This window comes from Glandiceps talaboti, chromosome 14 (assembly GCF_964340395.1).
Source record: "Glandiceps talaboti chromosome 14, keGlaTala1.1, whole genome shotgun sequence".
NCBI lineage: Eukaryota > Metazoa > Hemichordata > Enteropneusta > Spengelidae > Glandiceps > Glandiceps talaboti.
Genome location: NC_135562.1, coordinates 18073108 through 18086808, shown reverse-complemented (window position 1 = coordinate 18086808; position 13701 = coordinate 18073108). Strand labels below are relative to the sequence as shown.

Genomic DNA, 13701 nt, shown 5'->3' with positions numbered 1-13701 from the left:
AGTACAATACAGTACAGTACAATACAGTACAGCACAGCACAGTACATTACAGTACAGTACAATACAGTACATTACAACACAGTACAGTACATGTACAGTACAATACAGTACAGTACAGCACAGTACAGGACAGCACAGCACAGTACATTACAGTACAGTACAATACAGTACAGTACATTACACAACAAAGTACAATGCATCACACACCTAGTACAGTACACACTGTATGTGTGTCAAACCCAGTACATCACATTGCAGTGCAGCACAGTATGTTACTACATATACGGTACATCTACAATCAAGATTGTCAGCAGACATGTGACCATTGATCTTGACCTTGACCTTCAGGGTCATTATCAAAACCAGCCGTTTCCCGAATATCACAGACACATTGTTCTATTTTTGTTGCTAATTTTTTCTCGTAAATCAAGTCGCCATTCAGTCACAAAGGTATATGAGAGGGACTGTGTCTTGTATGAAGACATATTTTGTCAATATATAAATACCCCCAAAAATCCCTTATTATGTCATGAATTGTCAAATTGATAGAGGGAACAGATTTCAAGAGAACAGTTTTATTGAATGATGAATGAGAGAACCTGTACTGTGAGTTTAAGTGTAATCACATGCAAGTTATTTTGCTTTATCAACTCATCAAAACAAAGTTGCTCAGCTCAACTAATTTGTCAAAGGGTCACAAACTATGTACATATTAAAGTAATTCAGAAAGAATATTGCCTCTGAGACCAATTTGTTTGAAACTCAAAGTAGCACAAATTACACCAAACTTTGCCTTCTGAAAGCTTGTTATTGGTCGCTTTTGAAATTATTTAAATTCAGTTGTTCACCATCTGGTTTCCAAGGAAGTCATCAGTTTGTTAATTTCCCCTAGCATCATTGATTCAGTATTTCGTGGTCATTTTGTAATTACAATATGGATACAATTTTACAGAATAATTGCCAGGTGACCCTCACTATTGCTTCTTGACATCAACTGAGAAATGGTTGGAGCTTTCTTGAATAAAGTAACAGCAAAAGTGTGAGACTTTTGCATGTGAGACTTTTGCTCACTTTTTTTTGTATTTAATAACATTTTTATTGGGCTTATTACAAAGATACAACAGTACTCTTTTCATGGATGGATAGGTCCTCCCTGACATGCACAAGTTAGTTTAATGATTGTTGTATTTTACATTGACTTTACTGAGCAATGAGGGGAGAGAGAGAGAGAGAGAGAGAGAGAGAGAGAGAGAGAGAGAGAGAGAGAGAGAGAGAGAGAGAGAGAGAGAGAGAGAGAGAGAGAGAGAGAGAGAGAGAGAGAGAGAGAGAGAGAGAGAGAGAGAGAGAGAGAGAGAGAGAGAGAGAGAGAGAGAGAGAGAGAGAGAGAGAGAAATTGGTAGAAGAGAACATCTCAAACCAAGATACATTGCATACCTTTGGAGTCGTGGTGCTTAAAAAAACCCACAAAACTTTTGAATGTTAGTGTCAAAGTCTTGTTTGTAAGCAAGCATCCAACAACATATGCGCAATAGAATATGTCCAATGCATAACCACTAAGCTTGAGATCTCTCACATGTATGAAATTCAGCTTTATCTAATCATGAAAACAAAGCTAGTGTGCTCATACAGATAACATCAAAGGTTGGCAAACTAATAAAATCATTAAATGCTTAAATGTTTGGCCATAATGAGGTATGATAGTCTGTTTTTAGAAATAGTGGGCTTGTATATAATAAATGAAGGGATTTACAAAGCTTTAGTTGTCTTGATTACAGATCTACATTCGATGACAACCATCGGTTTCATGTCATTTTAATACCACGCAATTGCTTTGATTGGTATCACTGAGCAAAGATAATAACTATCAGAAGTTGTAAATCTGTCAAAAAGTGGTGAAATTGGACAAATGGAGGTATAGCTAGAAAGATTAATGATGTTTTACTGAGGTGACACTTGACACGTAACTTTGCTGTGTAGAAGTGTGTCACCACATAACTTCAGAATATTGTCATTTTAGATGAAAATTTGTATTGCAAACAAATATAAATTTCTTTTTATGTATCACTTGAAGATAGATTTGTGTAATAAAATGGTGGTTTGGGTTTTAAATTTGACAAAATCCTACAATATATACATGTACATATATATATATATCCAAATGTAGGTTCCAGATCTTCTGGTGTAAAATGCTCGATATGGATGTAGAGTTTGATAAATGAGTGAAAAAAGAAGGTGACTTGGTTACAAATTTGTAGTGGAGAATTCAATGTAACGAGTAACCAAGTCACCTTCTTTTTTCACTCATATATATATATTATTATTATTATTATTTAATTTCTTAAAGGCACACTACACTATGTCTCAGTGCTCTTTACACAACAAAAAGGATTGCATATAAAAGGTAGTTACTAATAAAATACTAAAAAAATGCCATACGATAAAGTACTAAAATGTTAAAAATGCCATATACAAAGCGGAGAGAGAAAAATTAAAATCTTACACTCCATAATGAACTTTAAAAAGATGGGTTTTCAGGGTGCGTTTAAAAGATTCAATAGAACAATTAGGAGTGATTTTAAAAGGTAACTTCATTTCATAGGATCGGTGCTGCGATGGAAAATGCACGGAAACCATAGTTTTTGGTTGTTGTGTTGGTGTCGTGTCTTGATAAAAGTAATCCTTCCGATGAACGAAGTGTGCGCCTAGGAACTCGGATGTATCAGATGAGACACATCTTGCACATCATATATATATTCAATATGATTATCATATTTTTTGCTGAAGATAAATTTAAAGTTTTGTTTTGTAGGTAGTAATGGGTAAACTTTCCTTTTCAGTTGATGACAGGGTTGTGTAATAAAATGCACTTTTAGGTTTGAAATTCAGCAAAATTTCACAATTCTTGATGCATAATTCGTTGAACCACTGTGTCACAGTGCTCTCAGCCATTACAATAATTTTGCAAAGGTTGAAGAACGACATTAATGTAGATGAGCCTCGCAATAAACTCTCTTTAAACTTTTGTGGTTACTGTGTTTTAGAAATCTCCAACGTATGGGGTGACGGTCTAAATTTTTGAAATGATGTCAACATGATATCAAAATATAGTAATTTTAGAATCCAATATGGCCACCGAATAGTGTGAACTGCATGGGATATACAAAATTGATGATTTCCTTGAAAGCAAGATGGTGTACTCCACATTTCTTTTATTTCATCGAAAGGACCAGGAACAAGCTTTCTCATTGCAATGTTTGGAGAGAATGGATTCTCAGGATAAGTTTGTCCCCGAGGCATATTTTACCTTAACAGCAAAGGGAAATAGGGTAAAACTGGTATAGTTTTGTATGTTGAACTGTATTTTTGTTTTGGAAAAAGAGAACTCAGATAAATGTTACCTACTAACTGACATAAGCTAAAATACTGAATACTAAAAAAGGTACATTTACTGGGTTCATTTTTTGGGATGTTGTAATTTGCTCTCTCATCTGTAGGACTTTAAAACTGTAAACTTTACTCTAGTTAATTCTTCCCCTCCTACCGTACTTCTAAGATAGTAGTCATGTACATCAAAAATCATTTTATTATTTTCAGTGTCAAATGATGTTTATATACAAAAGATTATGTTTTCTTCTGTATTACTACGTTTGGGTTGTTGCTGGCACCTACAACAACAGATATGTTCAAACCTTTACTCCAGTTCCCTCTAAATACCAAATTGCACCAAAATTATTTTATAATTCTCAGAGTCAAAAGCTAAATGTATGTAAAACAAGTACGCTTCTTTTGTTTTTCTATATTGGCCTGTTGCCGACACCCGACACAACATATATATTAAAAGCAGACTTGGTACTTAGCAACAAATCCCTTAAGTTTGCTATTCCAAATACACCTGGGCATTCCTCAACTTATAATAATTCTTTTTGACTTATCGCAAACAGATTTTGAAGGTGTGAATATGTTTGTTATACAAGTGTGGTGGTACACAGTGTTTGACAATTGTAATCCCTCCAGCCTTTTGCTCTCATTGCACTTCCCCATTTTTCTGACCGACTTTTAGGGGTTCTAGATTGTTTGGCAGTGTTTGGCAAAGTGAAATAAGGAATCAGCTTGAACTACATGTGGTTATAGTAATCTTGCTAATTCTAACTGTAAAATTTCTGAAATATTTTGTGACAAGCACCATTACAGCTACAAAACTTGAAGTGTAAATAAAGAGCAATGCACACACATACATGTGCACATATAATGCGCACCACATGTACAAATGTACATACATAACATACACATACGTACATATATGTATACACAACACACACACACCCAGTCTTGAGTGAAACAGCCCTGCTCTGTGCAAAACAGACATGATGTTCAACAACCTTACAATGTACATCTCTACCTACATTTGTATCCAATACACAATTGTATGCCAGGTGTAAAGTTGAACATATTCCAAAAGTACATACATTTGTCAACCTATTGTTCACAAAACCATAAATGTAGTTTGTCAAGTGTTCATTAGTATTTATATGGATGGCTACTAAATAGTTCAATTGTGCAAGACCTTAGTGAGCTTACAGGGTCCTCACTTTTAAATTATGGCCAATAATTGTTGACCTGTTTGTATGAATTTACTATCCTGTCCACTACTTTGCTGCTTGGTTTCCACACTCCTAGAGCCAAGACGCCATCGTCATATTGTCACGTACATGTACTACATCTGACGTGTTTACTTCATACACTCTTGAGTTCTTCCCTAGTGATTCTTGCATGTATGTGGTACAATCTACTCTGGACAAGGGTATGATGTTATTATTAAAGCCACAAAAGTTGTACCAAGGACAAATGTGTAGGAAGTAACAGAAGTACTACAATTTTAGTTGATTGAACACGTAAATATTATTGCAATAACATTATAAAACTGACGTTACAGATTGTGAAAATAGTGCAAAGGACTATAACTTTAAATCCACACTAGCTGTTACTGGGACATTTTTTCATCAAGTAACCATACTATCAGGTATTTTCACTAAAAATTGGTCAATTACTTAATATAAAAAGACATTGCATCTGTTGGTTAGTGGTCAATGTTATCTGTAGGTGGTATAACAACAATGAACAACAACTTATTTTTGAATCTGTCACTATGTTAACAATGTAAAATCTGGAGTATCTTTATTTTATCAGACAACCACAATATATATTCACTGTAAATTGTTAAAATACCAATAATTAGATATTGTATATGTTAATCAGTAGTCGATATTATTCATCGGTAGTATTGAAATAAGTTAAACTCGTGATCACCATTGACAGCACTGATTTTTGGATATGGACCCAAAAATCAATTTCATATGATTTCATAGTGTATACTGAGCTACAAAAAATATGTTTACCCACAGGTGATGTAATACAGGGTGTACAATATTACGAGTGAGTTAGTTTATTTAACATTATGTTTTCAAAAACACCTTCCAGTTGCTGCTAGGACCGCTTTAAAGGTCAAGGCCATTAAAACATATTTCTGCCTTTAGTACATAAATATATTAATTCCAGTGGTACAAATCATGGGGCTTTTGGAAAGTCCATGAAAGCTGTCTTTCCAATACAATTATAGCTCTGTCCAGTCGATAAGAAGTGTATTATATGCCTGACAACTTCAATCAGTGATATCATTATCATGATGAGGATGGTTAAGGGCTAAATTCATAACTCATATTCGTCCATTTTTGTCATTAAAACGTCAAAATATGGTAAAACTTGTATGTAAGTAACGGGTATGTAACCTTTGCTTTTTGTAAACAACCCCAGCATATATTGTGAACAAAATTTATTTTTTATACAATTTGACATGATTGTAAAACACAGTTCAAGACATCCATCACTTTATGCTGTGTCAGCAGAAAAAATGTGTTCTGACTTGTGAGAATGCATAAAATGCTTATCAATAGTATTAATCAATTTAAAGTATACCATTTCCTATCTGTTGATCTCGACATAGAAAGAAATTTATCAAAAATGTTATACATGTACAACAAGCAAAGACGCAAACATCTTGTTTGCAAAATGTTTCTACTACAATTCACTACATGAACAATTCACAACATGAACAATTCACCACATAAACAATTCACCACATGAACAATTCACCATATGAACAATTCACCACATGAACAATTCACAACATAAACAATTCACCACATGAACAATTAAGATGAACGATTCACTACATGAACAATTCACCACATGAACAATTCACCACATGAACAATTCACTACATGAGCAATTCACAACATAAACAATTCACCACATGAACAATTCACATAAACAATTCACCACATGAACAATTCACATGAACAATTCACATGAACAATTTACCACATGAACAATTCACTACATGAACAATTCCAATACTTATAACCATCTGGTCACTGTATATTAATGCCCAGGGCTTGAAAGACTGTAATAAGAAATTATCCATCAGCTGTAAAACCTTTATACTAGGATTTCTCAAAGAATCCCCAGCTTTTAATGTTATTCGATTTTTAAGTCATTTTTATGTAGCATGAGTCATTCATTTTAATCTTCCTAGACCTACAGCTTTTTATAGTTTTGTGGTGATGTCGACTTATCTTGCCTGTTTGATGTTTTTGCAAGCTGCTAAAGATGAATTTCCTGTTTTTTATGGATAATAAAAAGTATATCTTATTTTCATAAATTGATATTTTAAGTCATATTAAATGTGAAAAAAAAGTTCTGTATCATTTATTTCTGTAATTAATGATTTATCTCTTATTTTTTCATAAAATCTTTTCTGCATATCTCCTCCCTATCATGACCATCTTGGTTCCATGTGTATTATTTGAACAAACTACCCATTTTTTCAAGTTCTTGTATTCACTCTTCCCCTTGATTGCCTTTGGTTTGCTATGTTCTGCAGCCATTTTCCCACCTGAACTGATTCAAAACCAATTCAAGGTAGAAACTGATTTCTGTCTCTACGAGAAAACTGAGCAATGGATTTGAATCATGCTTTTATGATGGTGTTCAAACCCCCCCCCCCCCCCCACACACACACACCCTTCCCCCACCCACCCACCTTCCAGAGGTGTTTTTAACCCATAGTACACCTAAACTGTTTGAAACCGATTTCAGTGCATGATTTGACAGGAGAGATGACTTTCATGATTAAAGTTTGCCACTTTCCACACGAGGACAAGACTTGCATCACTTTAGAAAGCTCCCTCAAGTTGGCGTCACCAGTGCTTGGGAAATCGAAAAAGAAAAAAACGACCATAAAAATTTATCAAACTTGAACAACTAAGTAAACAAGTAAATCTGCAAATAGGATATAAATTTCACTTAATAGTAAACATCAGTTAACTTTTAGTACCACTAGCACTTATAAACGCTAAAATTAGAATCATTTTATGACCAATTGTTTTCTTAACAGTGGTATTAAACAAGCTCAAGGCGAGTCATGTGTTGAGGTCATATGAAAAAAAATGTGAAAACCTAATAAAAATAAAATATAGTGGCAAAAAATTTAATTTATAATTTGAATCAAGTTACATATGATCTTGCATCATGATTAATAATTCAATTCAATTCAATTCACTTGAGAAAAAGTTTACAGTGCACATTTTTGTAAAAACACAGAAAATCGTCTCCAAACCTGTCAATACTAGATGTTACAATAAATATGCATAATTGAGATAGACTCAGAAGAAAATAAAAGAATAGCCTGTCATCACATAATGGTGGAATGGTGAAATAAACAAAAAATTAAAACTTGAACATTATTTTAATTTCGTTATCTTTTTCACCCATTGATAAGTAGTTTTCCTTTCAAATATTCTAAAATTACAGTTTTTTTTGTATAGTAACGTACAAGAAGTACAGTAGTATACAGTACCCCCCATTTTCTTAGTGTCTGGATTGAAACATGTTCTGTCTTGCAACAACATTGTAATTTCAAAAATTACGATGAAGAAATTCAGCATTATAACTGAAATGTCACAAAGCTCAAAATAATAAACTTTGTATATATCAGCACTGTATTTGCTTAGGGTTGTTTTTGAGTCGATAAAGTCTACTTGTTTTGATGGCAGTTTCATAGCCCCCCCCCCCCCCCCCCCCTCACCTCCATCCCCATGAATTACAGTACACTGTATGGAAACCTATACATATTTTACCCCTTTCTCTGATATCAAATTTAAATCTATGCAGATTACTAGATTTTTTACTTCTGTTCACCAGGGCTCCCTACCAAATAAAGATGGTTAAAGCTGGTATCAGCAATTATGCAAATTTTACCACATTTCCACGCTCTGTTACCAGGGTTACCAAACACTACAAGAACCACTCTCACCTTAGTTTATCTATAACAATGTTGTATATTGTGTACATGTATTTGAAAGGTGACACGACACGTACGGTAAACAACAGTGTGTTTTAGAGGAAAAAATTACGACAGAATCAGAGAGAGTTCAAGAGCTGTCAAGTACCTACTTTCCATGGTAGCGTTATCAAGATGATCAAAGGTTTCATCACAAGTGGAAGTAAAAATGGGTTTTGTAACTATGATACATTGTTGTGAATTAGTTACTAAGGATTGATAGGTATTGTCGGGTTAAACAAATTGGTTTTTAATCGCTGTATTTGTCTTGTGTGTTGAAAGTTCATGCTGTAATGGTTTGCTTCTCTAATGTTTGTTATCCCTTTGCTCCAGTGTAAAGGAATTGTTGTATTGCTATTCTTTGATGTGATATTTGTTTCCTCCAATGTGATACTTATCAAAAATGAATTGTTATATATTGTGTCTAGTGTGAAACTGTGATGTAATGTAAGGTAACCATGACATCATGCAGTGTGACATCACCTTTGTTTATGCACACATCATTGTTGCTCAGAAAATATGGCGTCAACAAAAAATGACAGGCAGAACAACAATATGACCTGTCGCAAAGCAAAATTGTTTTTAAAAATTAAAACAAAAAATGAATAGAATTGGAAACATTAACTCTCAGTTCCCAATTTAGCATTCCAGTTTTAAGGTTAAACTACTCATTTGATTAGTTTTGGCTCTCTTTTTCAACCAAACCCTTCAGCTGAAGTTGTGGTCTTTAACCTAGAAATACATTATTTCTATAAAAGCATTGAAATCACTTCGAAATACTATAAATAAAAGTCAGGTGAACAATATTTGTTAATACTGTCTGTTTCCATGGTGACCAAAAATATAAATTTGAAAGTCTCCCATAATATCTTTTATTATTTTGAAAGGACTAGGAACATATTTTCATGTGGCAATCTGTGATGTGAAGTGATTCCAACAACTTGATTTTGAGGGTAATTGGTACCTGAGACACGTAAGAATACTTTAACATGAAATGCAATTTTGTGGTTACTTTTTCGTAGAAACATTCAACCTATTCTTACTTCAAAGAAAGGAAAAAAAATTAGGGGTCATGGTACAATGTTTTGAAATAGAGGTCAAAATGTGATTAGAAGTAAACCATTTTAGAATCCAAGATGGCCACCGATTGGTGATTTTGTCAAAAACAACTGAGATGATCATGGATCTCCAAATTTCTTTATTTCAAAATGACCTGAGACAAACTTCTATACTTTGTATCACAAAGTTTTGAGGAATTAGAACAAATGGACCTATATTCAAGGTTATTGGTCCCAGAGGATTGCATATAATCTACATTAAAGTGACCATATTGGTGAAGATTGGTATTTATTTTGGATTTTTAATTTACAAAACAAGTCTGCCATGGCTTTCTACATGAAAAATCAATGTGAAACAACATCGACAAAGTCTGTGTTTTCAACTATTATACATTGCAAAAAGCTAACAAATGTGTAAAAAGTTTTGTTGTTGTACGTACAATAACATTTTACACATTCATTAATCTTTTGCAATGTTTTGAGATACAAACAAGGACTTGGCATAGGTTGTTTCACATTGATTTTTCAAGGAGGAATTCATAATAAAATTGTTTTAGAAATTAGATATACAAAATAAATACCCCAATCCGCATCCATCTGGCCACTTTATTGTCACAGTGGTGATCACGAAATTTGGTCACGGAGCTAGACTAAGTGTATATCTGTAAATATAACAATAGGCAATGCAATTGGGTCGAATAAAATTATTTATACAAATGAAAATGTGTGTAGGTTGAATAGAAATGTATAAACACACTCACGAAGTGTCACGGTGGGTAGAATATTGTTTGGACGAATGGTGTTCATGTGTTCCTTTGGGATCTAACTTTCCATTAATGCTGTCCGTCGAGACTTTCTTTAATGTGTTAAAAATGATAAAGTAAATTAAATTGATCTGCTCATTCCTATAGGAATTGGGTTTTAGAAAGGAGATATCGCTTAATGTTTCAGACTTTCACCAGTCCATGAAAAATAATCTGAATAAAAGGGAGGTTCAAATTTTAGTAAATGGATTAATGTATAGCTAGTAATATACACGTACTATTAATAGTAAACAAGTGCAAGAAAGGGCTTAATCTACATAGCTTGTACATCCCACTACACAGCCCACTACACATCCCCCACCCCTCCTGTCCAACCTAAAATTACAAATGTATAAACTCTTGATCATGTTCCCCTTTAATAGATAATTTTATGCTGTCCCTAAACACATTTAACAGTTGCAATGCATCATGGTATTGTTAGGCATCATACAAGAAGCATCTAAGCTTCCACACAGGTCAAGGATATGATAATCTACATTGTGTAGCTAAAATGCTTGACATAGTTTATATTTGCAGCGATATGTTCTCATTTTTACTGGCAAAAACACTTCTCAGGTATACCCTTTGATATTATCAATATCACCTACAATAACCTAGAATAATCAGTAGGTTAAGAAGTCGAGGGAATTTGTCTGGTTTCTATGCCAACCGATTCTGTTTACATCGATTGTCTTTTTTAAGATGGATGCAAACTTGAAATACATATAAAACAGTATATACATGTATACAAATCGGGGATTTTTGGGACAAAATCGCTAAGCAATATGTTATATGAATGCAGGAATCGGATTAATCGTCTCTAATTTATGAAGTCGTAAAATTTCATCGTTGGGAACCATATGGCTATGTTATACATTGTAAGCCTATAAAGTCCATTTGTATATAAGCAAAGACCTTCAAACGATATATAAAGCTTAAATCTGCTTTCAGTTTTATCCTGTGAAACTGTTGGAAATTAAGTCAAAGATTAGTTCATTAATTGGATAGTGTACCAGCTTATAAGTTATTAAGTCGACCAGATGTTGGAATTTGGATATACATGTGGTGTTACAATATTTTGGACTGCTATTTGTCAAGAGTTATGCTTGATTGCCTGATATCATTTGGTATGATTTATAATATACAGGATGACGTACAATATACTGAGAACATTATGATGCTAAATTAGTGAACAGAAGAAATAGCTAGCTAATCAACTACAATTTGTCAATGACCGCACAAAAAAGTTTGTAAAAACAGTGTGGTCCTGTAAAAATATACTCTAGTTCCTATACGATACGAGTTACAATTACATTCAGTCTCTCGTATAGTTAAAGTAAAAAATGTTTCCATTAATCTGGCTAAACCCCAAGCTGGGCGAAGGGTAGACAGCGCATGTCAGTAGTAATCCATCAAGAATTGCCAGGCAGTTGTAATTGGTTACTTCCTTCTGACAATTTGTCCATAAATATTCAATTAGTACAGCTGTTTTGATTATCGTGGGAATTTAACATATAATTAATATTTATATGAACACTCGGGGGTAGCACAGATTTTTGTGCTAGAATAATGACTATGACTATACGAGAGAGTGGATGTGATGGTGTTAACTCATATCGTATAGGAACTAGACTATTATATGACATGAGTTACGATTGCATTCACTTTCTTGTATAGTCAAAGTCGTTACTTTAGCATAGAAATCTTTGTTTCCCCCAACAGTGTTCATGTAAACGTGATGATGTCATCGCGTCCTCACAGGATTTTAGTTTTAGACTGAAGGCGGCGTTCAAATTAACTGCTAAATTCCCACATAGTCAAAACAGCTGTTCTAATTGAATATTATTATTATTATTATTATATTAATGAGCAATATTGTCTGAAGGACGTAACCATGCAATGAAGTAATGTGCATTTCTTATTCAACTAGACAATCGTGGTTAGAATTATGTCTTGTAATACTGGAATTCGTCACCAAAATAATGAGACAATATAAATTGGAAACTATTCCAGTTTTAAACTCTCTACCAGGGTTCCTAAACTTAAGCAATAACACTGAATGAAAATTTAAGTAAATCAGTCGAGTATTTTTTATTCAATTTGCCGAGCGTAGCTCGAGTTGGCTGTCGCAGATAAGTTGGTCCCGAGACTGTTAACTGAATTTGTCAAAACTCAACAGATAGAAGCAATGCTCATTAATTTACATTATTCAACAAAAAAACCCGAGATAACAAAGTCAATTGAAGCTACAAAATAGAATACGTCCGTAGGGAGCCAATTCACAAATAAAATGCGCACATCATGTAGCGCTGATTGTGAATACTGCCTTGTAATTCTTTAATCACACGGGGAACAGTAACCATGGCAATGCTGATAGTGAGATGGAGAAGCAAGAAAATCAAAAGCACCAGGTGTGCTTTGTTAACAAATAAAATCTGTGATGTAAACGTATTACAAGTTTTGCATAAAAGATAACTATTGTGTCTAATGAGAATAAGTAGTACTGATTTAAAAAGAATTTGTAAAACGGATGGCATGTATTCAGGGAGCATGTTGCTTTCACTTTTGTTATACATGATGATATTAGTTCTAAGGATGTGCGGAATTAGTCAGTGATATAATAGACTATGTGAAAGGGATGACATGATTATTGAAATCCAGAGTAATCAATAATGTACATCTACCCTGAATATATGTACGTTTGGGTGTGTGCAAAATCTAAATTTGATATGTATGTTGTAAAATTTATGCTGGGATAGTCTTAAATGATAAATGATGTTATATTTTTTATGTTCTACACTGTCACTGCATCCAATCATTTCTGTGCCAATGGGTAAACATACATACATTGGAAAAACTCAGACACAGTGAAAAAAAAAAAGAAATTTATGTTAGTTCACACTATAAACTATGATATATACTGGTGAAATCAATTGTTTTTCATATTTTAGCTGACCTTAATTAAGATATTTAGTGATTTTCAAAATTATCTTTAATGAAAAAAACCACTTTTGATGTCAGTGAAACTTGACATTCACAAAAATTTCCCAACCACTGTGTTTAAATGTAAGTCAATATCTTGCCCCAGATTTCACTTTTTTAATTTGAAAATAGATACGAAAATTAATAATAAATGAATTTAATATTTTCAAATGTGTTCAAGTGGTGACTATTATTGTGATAACAACATTTGATACAGGGCTATCAAACCCTGATCAAAGTACTAGTACTGTTATTCCCTCTGGCACGGACCTATAGTGGCACAACACCAGCTTGGGTTTCCCAATTCCCTGGGGAGTATGTACTCCCCAGATGCCTCTATATATGTTTATAATATTAAATCATTGCATAGCAACCTGTATTGATCATCAGGCCCCAATATATACATGTACATCTGAGTTGATTTGGGCACAATGACGATGTTAATTTGCCCACGGACTTC

The 13701-nt window shown here is 33.6% G+C and overlaps 1 protein-coding gene across 4 annotated transcripts in view; it reads left to right on the top strand.

The window, feature by feature from the left end:
* Nucleotides 1-13701, top strand: part of LOC144445496 (putative 3',5'-cyclic phosphodiesterase pde-5) — a 129727-nt gene that overhangs the window by 54237 nt on the left and 61789 nt on the right. The gene's annotated exons all lie outside the window — the stretch shown is intronic.